The sequence below is a fragment of the Balaenoptera borealis genome, assembly GCF_965194805.1.
Source record: "Balaenoptera borealis genome assembly, chromosome: 5".
Taxonomy (NCBI): Eukaryota; Metazoa; Chordata; class Mammalia; order Artiodactyla; family Balaenopteridae; genus Balaenoptera; species Balaenoptera borealis.
Window position 1 is genome coordinate 35,668,800 of NC_138862.1, and position 7,535 is coordinate 35,676,334.

A 7,535-nucleotide genomic window follows, 5' to 3' on the forward strand; every position below is an offset into this window, starting at 1 on the left:
AAAAAAACTGCCAAACTGCCTTTCAAAGTGGCTGTACCATTTGATATTCCCACCAGGAATGAATGAGAGTTTCTGCCGCTCCACGTCCTCATCAGCATTTGGTGTTGTCAGTGTTGTTGGGCCATTCTAATGGGTCTGTAGTAGAATTTTGTTGTTTCAATTTGCATTTCCCTGATGACATATGATATTGAGTATCTTTCCATATGATTATTTGCCAACTGTATATCTTCTTTTGTGAGGTGTCTATTAAGGTCTTGGCCCATTTTTCAATCAGATTGTTTGTTATTGTTGAGTTTAAAGAGTTCTTTATATATTTTGGATAACAATGTTTTATCAGATGTGTCTTTTGCAAATATTTTCTCCCAAACTGTGGGTTATCTTTTCATTCTCTTGACAATGTCTCTCACAGAGAAGATATTTCTAATTTTAAAGAAATCCAGCTTATCAATTCTTTCTTTCATATATTTTGACTTTGATGTTGGTATCTAAAAAGCCATCACCATACCCAAAGTCATTTAGATTTCAGGAGTTTATCTTTTAGGAGTTTCATAGTTTTGGTTTTTACATTTTAGTTCTGCGATTCATTTTGAATTAATTTTTATGAAGGATGTAAGGTCTGTGGCTAGATTCTTTTTTTTTTTTTTTTTTTTTGCACGTGGATGTCCAGTTGTTCCAGTACTATTTGTTTAAAAGACTATCTTTGGCTTTTTTTTTTCCCCTAAAAACACCAAATGGTGGATGACGCCGGTGCTGCGGGAGGGCCCGGAGGCCCTGGAGGCCCCGGGGGCCCTGGCATGGGAGGCCGTGGTGGCTTCCGCGGAGGCTTCGGCAGCGGCGTCCGGGGCCGGGGTCGCGGTCGGGGCCGGGGCCGAGGCCGCGGAGCTCGTGGAGGCAAGGCCGAGGACAAGGAGTGGCTCCCCGTCACCAAGCTGGGCCTCTTGGTCAAGGACATGAAGATCAAGTCCCTGGAGGAGATCTATCTCTTTTCTTTGCCCATCAAGGAATCTGAGATCATTGACTTTTTCTCGGGGGCATCTCTCAAGGACGAGGTTTTGAAGATTATGCCTATGCAAAAGCAGACCTGTGCTGGCCAGCGGACCAGGTTCAAGGCGTTTGTTGCCATTGGGGATTACAACGGACATGTTGGTTTGGGTGTGTAGTGCTCTAAGGAGGTAGCCACTGCCATCCGTGGGGCCATCATTCTGGCCAAGCTCTCCATCGTCCCCGTGCGATGAGGCTACTGGGGGAACAAGATTGGCAAGCCCCATACCGTCCCTTGCAAGGTGACTGGCCGCTGTGGCTCTGTGCTGGTGCGCCTCATCCCTGCCCCCAGGGGCACTGGCATCGTCTCAGCCCCTGTGCCCAAGAAGCTACTGATGATGGCTGGAATTGACGACTGCTACACCTCTGCCAGGGGCAGCACTGCAACGCTGGGCAACTTCGCCAAGGCCACTTTTGATGCCATTTCCAAGACCTACAGTTATCTCACTCCTGATCTCTGGAAAGAGATGGTGTTCACCAAGTCTCCGTATCAGGAATTCACTGACCATCTTGTGAAGACCCACACCAGAGTTTCCATGCAGAGGACCCAGGCTCCAGCTGTAGCCACCACATAGTTTTCTATAAGAAAAATAAAGTGATTGAAGCTAAAAAAAAAAAAAAAAAAAAGACTATCTTTGTTCCATTGTATTGTCTTTGCTCCTTTGTCAAATATCAATTGACTATATGTGGGTCTATTTCTGAGCTCTCTATCCTGTTCATGGATCTATTTGTTTATTCTTCCATCAATACTACACTGCTTTCATTACTGTTGCTTTATAGTAAGTCTGAAATTTGGGAAGTGTCAGTTATTCAACTTTGTTCTTCTCCTTCAGTATTGCATTGGCTATTCTAAATATTTTATTTCTCCCTATAAGCTTTACAGTTAGTTTGTTGATACCCACAAAATAATTTACTGGGATTTTGAATGGAATTGCATTGAATTTATAGATCAAGTTAAGAACTTATGCCTTGACAATTTTGAGTCTTCCTATTCATGAACATAAAATATCTCTCTGTTTATTGTTCTTATTTGAGTTCCTTCATCAGAGTTTTGCAGTTTTATATTAACCACATATATATTTTGTTAGATTTATACCTTTCTGAGGGTGCTAATGTAAACAGTATTGTGTTTTTAATTTCAAATTAACCTTTCATTGCTGATATATAGGAAAGTAACTGATGTTTATTAGCCTTGCATCCTGCAACATTTCTGGAATCACTTACTAGTTCCAGAGTTTAAAAAATAAATTGTTTTGGACTCTCTACATAGATGATAATGTCATCTGCAAGCAAAGACAGTTTTATTTCTTCCTTCCCAATCTGTTTACTTTTCATTTTCTTGTCTTACTGAATTCACCAGTACTTCCAGTATGATGTTGAAAAGTGGCAGTAAAACGGGACATCCTTGCCCTGTTTCTGATCTTAGTGGGAAAGCTTTTAGTTTCTAAACAGTTAAGTGTGATGTCAGCTGTAGGTTTTTCTATATATTCTTCATCATGTGGAAGAAGTTTCCCTCTATTCCTAGTTTACCAAGAGTTGTTATCATGAATAGGTATTGGATTTTGCCAAATGCTTTTTCTGTGTCTACTGATACAATCATGTAATTTTTCTTCTTTAGTCTGTTGTGATGCATTACATTAATTGGTTTTTTAAATGTTGAATTTGCCTTGCATACCAGGGGTAAATCTCACTTGATCATGGTGTATAATTCTTTTTATACATTGTTGGATTCAATTTTCTAACATTTTACTGAAGATTTCTACATCTATGTTCATGAGAGATACTGGTCTATAGTTTTTTTGTTTTTTTTTGTTTTAATATATAATCTGTTTGGTTTTGGTATTAGGGTAATTCTGGCCTCATAGAATGAATGAGGAAGTAATATCTGATTCTGTGGTCTGAAAGAGATTGAGAGAATTGACATAATTTTTTTCTATAAATATTTCATAGAATTCACCAGTGAACCCATTTGAATCTGGTGTGTTTTTGTTTTGGAAGGTTCTTAATTGTTGAATTAATTTGATCAATAGATATAGACCTATTCAGATTGTCTATTTATTCTTTTGTAAGTTTTGCAGATTGTATCTTTCAAGGAATTGGTCCATTTCATCTAGGTTATGAAATCTCTGGACATAGAGTTGTTCATAGTATATATTTATTATTTTTTCCCTGTTCATGGGATCCGTAGTGATGTTACCTTCTTTCATTTCTGATATTAGTAACTCGTGTCCTCTTTCTTTTATTATTTAGCCTAGGTAGGGGTTCATTGATTTTATTGATCTTTTCATAGAACCAGCTTTTGCTTTCATTGATTTTTCTCAACTGATTTTCTGTTTTTGGTTTCATTAGAGCATAAATCAATTTTTAAAATTATTTCTTTTCTTATGCTCTCTTTGGATTTAATTTGCTCTTCTTTTTCTAGTTTTTAGGGTAGATGCTTAGATTATTGATTTTAGATCTTTCTTCTTTTCTGATGTATGCATTCAATGCTGTGAATGTCTCTCTATGCATTGCTTTCACTGCATCCCACAAATTATAAGTTGTGTTTTCATTTTCCTTTAGCTTAAAATATTTTAAAATTTCTCTTTATTTCTTCTTTGACCCATGTGTTACTTTAAATTATGTTGTTTAATCTTTACATATTTGGAGATTTTCCCATTATCTTTCTGTTATGGATTTCTAGTTTAATTCCATTTTGTTCCTAGAACAGATATTGTATGACTTCTATTCTTTTAAATCTGTTAAGGTGTGCTTTATGGATAAGAATATGGTCTGTCTTGGTGAGTGTTCCATGTGAGCTTGAGAAGAGTTTGTATTCTGCTCTTCTTGGACAAAATAATCTATAGATGTCCATTATATCCAGTAGATTGATGGTGTTTTGGGTTCAACTATGTCCTGACTGAATTTTTGCCTGCTAGATCTGTCCATTTATGAGAGAGAGGCATTGAAAACTCCAGCCGTGATAGTGGATTCACCTATTTCTTTTTGCAATTCTACTAGTTTTTGCCCCACATGGTTTGAGGCTTTATTGTTGGACACATACACAAGGATTTTTATATCTTTTTGGAGAATTAATCCCTCTATAATTATGTAATGCCCTTCTGTATCTCACATAACTGTCCTTGTTTTGAAGTCTACTCTGCCTGTAATGAAAATAGCTACTTTCACTTTCTTTTGATTAGTGTTAGCATAGTTTATTTTTTTCCATCCATTTACTTTTTATTTGTATGTGTCTATATATTTAAAGTAGGTTCCTGTAGAAAACATACAGCTAGGTCTTTTTTTTTTGATCCACTGTGACAATTTATGTCTTTTAATTGGTGCATTTAGACCATTGATGATCAATTGATGTAGGTAGATTAATGTCTATCATATTTGTTACTTTTTTCCATTTGTTGCCCTTATTCTTTTTTCCTATCTTTGTCTTTCACTTTTTTTTTGGCCTTTTATTGTTTTAACTGAGTATTTTATATGATTTCATTTAAATGTGTATGTATATATACATATGCAAATGCATATGTATATATATATGCATATGTATATATATATGTGTGCATATAGGTATATGTGTGTGGGTATATGACAAATGAACATTTCCTGTTGACCCTGGAGCCTGACTTAAAAAAAAATCCAACTGTACTGAGATATAACTGACAAATAAAATTGTGAGATTTAAAAAAAATGATATGCCTATATGTAGGGTTTCTTTCTTCCTTCCTTCCTTCTTTCTTTCTTTCTTTCTTTCTTTTTTCTCTTTCTTTCTTTCTTTATTTCTTTCTTTCTTGCTTTCTTCCTTTCTTCCTTTCTTTATTTCTTTCTCTCTCTCTGTCTTTCTCTTTCTCTCTTTCTTCCTTCCTTCTTTTCTTTCTTTCTTTCTCTTTCTTTCTTTCTTTTTCTCTTTCTTTCTTCCTTCCTTCTTTCCTACCTTTCCTTCCTTCTCTCTTTCTTTCTTCCTTCCTTCTTTCCTTTCCTTCCTTCCTTTTCTTTCTTTCTTTCTCTCTTTCTTTCTTTCTCTTTCTTTCTTTCTCTTTCTTTCTTTCTTTCTTTCTTTCTTTCTTTCTTTCTTTCTTTCTTTCTCCCTCTTTCTTTCTCTCTCTCTCTCTCTTCTTTCTCTCTTTCTTTCTTTCTCTTTCTTTCTTTCTTTCCTTCTCTCCTTTCTTTCTTTCTTCCTTTCCTTTCCTCCCCTCCCCTCCCCTCCCCCCTCCCCTCCCCCTCCCCTCCCCCCTCCCCCTCCCCTCCCCCCTCCCCTCCCCTCCCCTTCCCTTCCATCCTGCTTTCTGTTCTCTGAGCTTCCTGGATCTGTGGTGTGGTGTCTGGCATTAATTTGGGGAAATTCTCAGTGATTATTGTTTCAAATTATTTTCTGTTCCTATCTTTCTTCTCCTGATATTCCCATTATGCATATATTACACCTTTAGTAGTAGTTGTCCCACAATTCTTGGATATTCTGATTTTTTAGTCTTTTTTCTTTTTTCATTTTTGCATTTTTTATTGAGATATATTTAAGCTTAGAGCTTATTTTTTCAGCTATGTGCAGTCTACTAATAAGCCCATAAAAAGCATTTTAAAAATTCTGTTGCGGTGTTTTTGATCCTAGAATTTCTTTTCATTTCTTTCTTAGAATTCCTATGTCTCTGCTTACATTGATCATCAGTTATTGCATGCTGTCTACTTTATCCATAAGGGCCCTAAGTAAATCATAGTTGCTTTAAATTTCTAGTCTGATAATCCCAATATCCGTTTCATATCCGAGTCTTGTTCTGATGCTTTCTCTGTCTCTTCAAACTGTGTCTTTGCCTTTTAATATGTCTTGAATTTTGTCTTGGTAGCCAGACCTGATGTACCTGGCGATGGTTCCTGCAGAAATTTTTTCTCATAGGTTTCTGCTCTTATAAGTTGCCATTTTCAGTATTCACCTATTGGTCTCTCCAATTTTGGGGGCAACATTTTGCCATGTGACCTCACTCCTCTTAGGAATCTAAGAAGAGATGTTGCTTTGTCAATTTGTTTGGCATTTTAGTTATTGTTAGGATTGAGTGGTGGCTTCCAAGCTTCTTACATGCTGGACCAGAAACCAGAATTCCTCCTTACTGATATGATTAACTAGTGTATAGAAAAAGATATGTTTCATAGATGATGCTTAATAAATACAGTCTTATTAAAAAATGAGTTAAGTTTGTTACCTAGGGATTTGGAAGCAGTGAACATAGTGTGTTCTTCCTCTACAACCAAATTTAGTTAAGAATCACCATTACATGAAACTTCCCTGCTTACTTCATTTGGGTCCGATTATCTGAATCACTCTAGAAATTTAACAGTGATATAAATAAATAACATTTGATTGTGTCTTATATAAAAACACTAAAATGAATTAATTTGCATTTATCTGTTTTCTCCACCAATATAAAAATGTATCCAAGGCAGGACCATGTCTTCTATTGTCATTACTTGTGAAATAACTAATCCTTAAAATGCAATATTTTTTGAAAGTTTAATGATCAGAATGAATCTTTAGAGATACCTCTTTGCAAATAAATGTTATTGTTGGATAACTTGTCTCATATAGTATATAAGATCACTGAATATCACTGTATAAACTTATTTGGAGCAGGTAGCATGGTGATAAGTATGACAGTATACAAATGAAGGGAGAACTATTTGGGACTTATTAATAGGCTTATTCTCATTAATGTATTGAATTTCTGATGGTATTCCTCATCTACTTTTGTGCACATATTATCCACTCTGATGGAAATTCATGATGAAGTGACACAGAATATAATATTAACTTTTGATAATTTTCTTGAGTTACCAATATGTACCAAGTTCACTAGTAAAGTGAAATGAAATTCAGGGACATCAATCTTAAAAACAAACTAATTGTTGTCTATTTACCTAGATAAAAGCCTTATACTGCCACTTAATTTCCCCCCCATTACCCATGGCCTTTATTAAAATACTATTGTTCCAAGTTGAAAAAAATTATGAATTCCATATGCAAATTTGTAACCTACTAGGGCTAGCAAGCTCATAATGAACTATTATGAACTTCATTATTTGAAGTAGCATTTTGTCATGGAACATGGTTTTTACTTGCTTTCTTATTTCTGTTCATTAAAACAATGAGCACATCATAATGAATAAAACATTTGTATGACATTTATTACATCCACTACTAAGGTGCCAATACTGACCATAAAGTAAACTCATGCTCTCCCATGTCTGTTTCAAAATCCAATTAATAGGTGTCTAAGAATTGTTGAGAAAACAAAAGCTTAGGTTTCCCAAAGGCTGTCAACATCTGTATATCTTTTGGAAACCTAAATACTTTTCATTTCAGAAAGAAGAGAACATGAACAGATGGAATTTGACTTTTGTGGCATATGGATAAAATAAATCTAATTTACTTTGTACTAAATACCATTCTTTAATTATAAAAAAAATGCACTTTTGTAGGAATAAAAATAACTAGAATGGATCTGTAAAGGTATAGG

General features: G+C 35.3%; 1 pseudogene across 1 annotated transcript; it reads left to right on the forward strand.

Annotated features, from left to right (window-relative positions):
- The first annotated feature begins 689 nt into the window (after nt 1-689).
- LOC309628903 (small ribosomal subunit protein uS5 pseudogene) lies at nt 690-1,672 on the forward strand (annotated as a pseudogene). Its single transcript has one exon. The product of its transcript is annotated as a small ribosomal subunit protein uS5 pseudogene (transcript).
- Nucleotides 1,673-7,535: the final 5,863 nt, after the last annotated feature.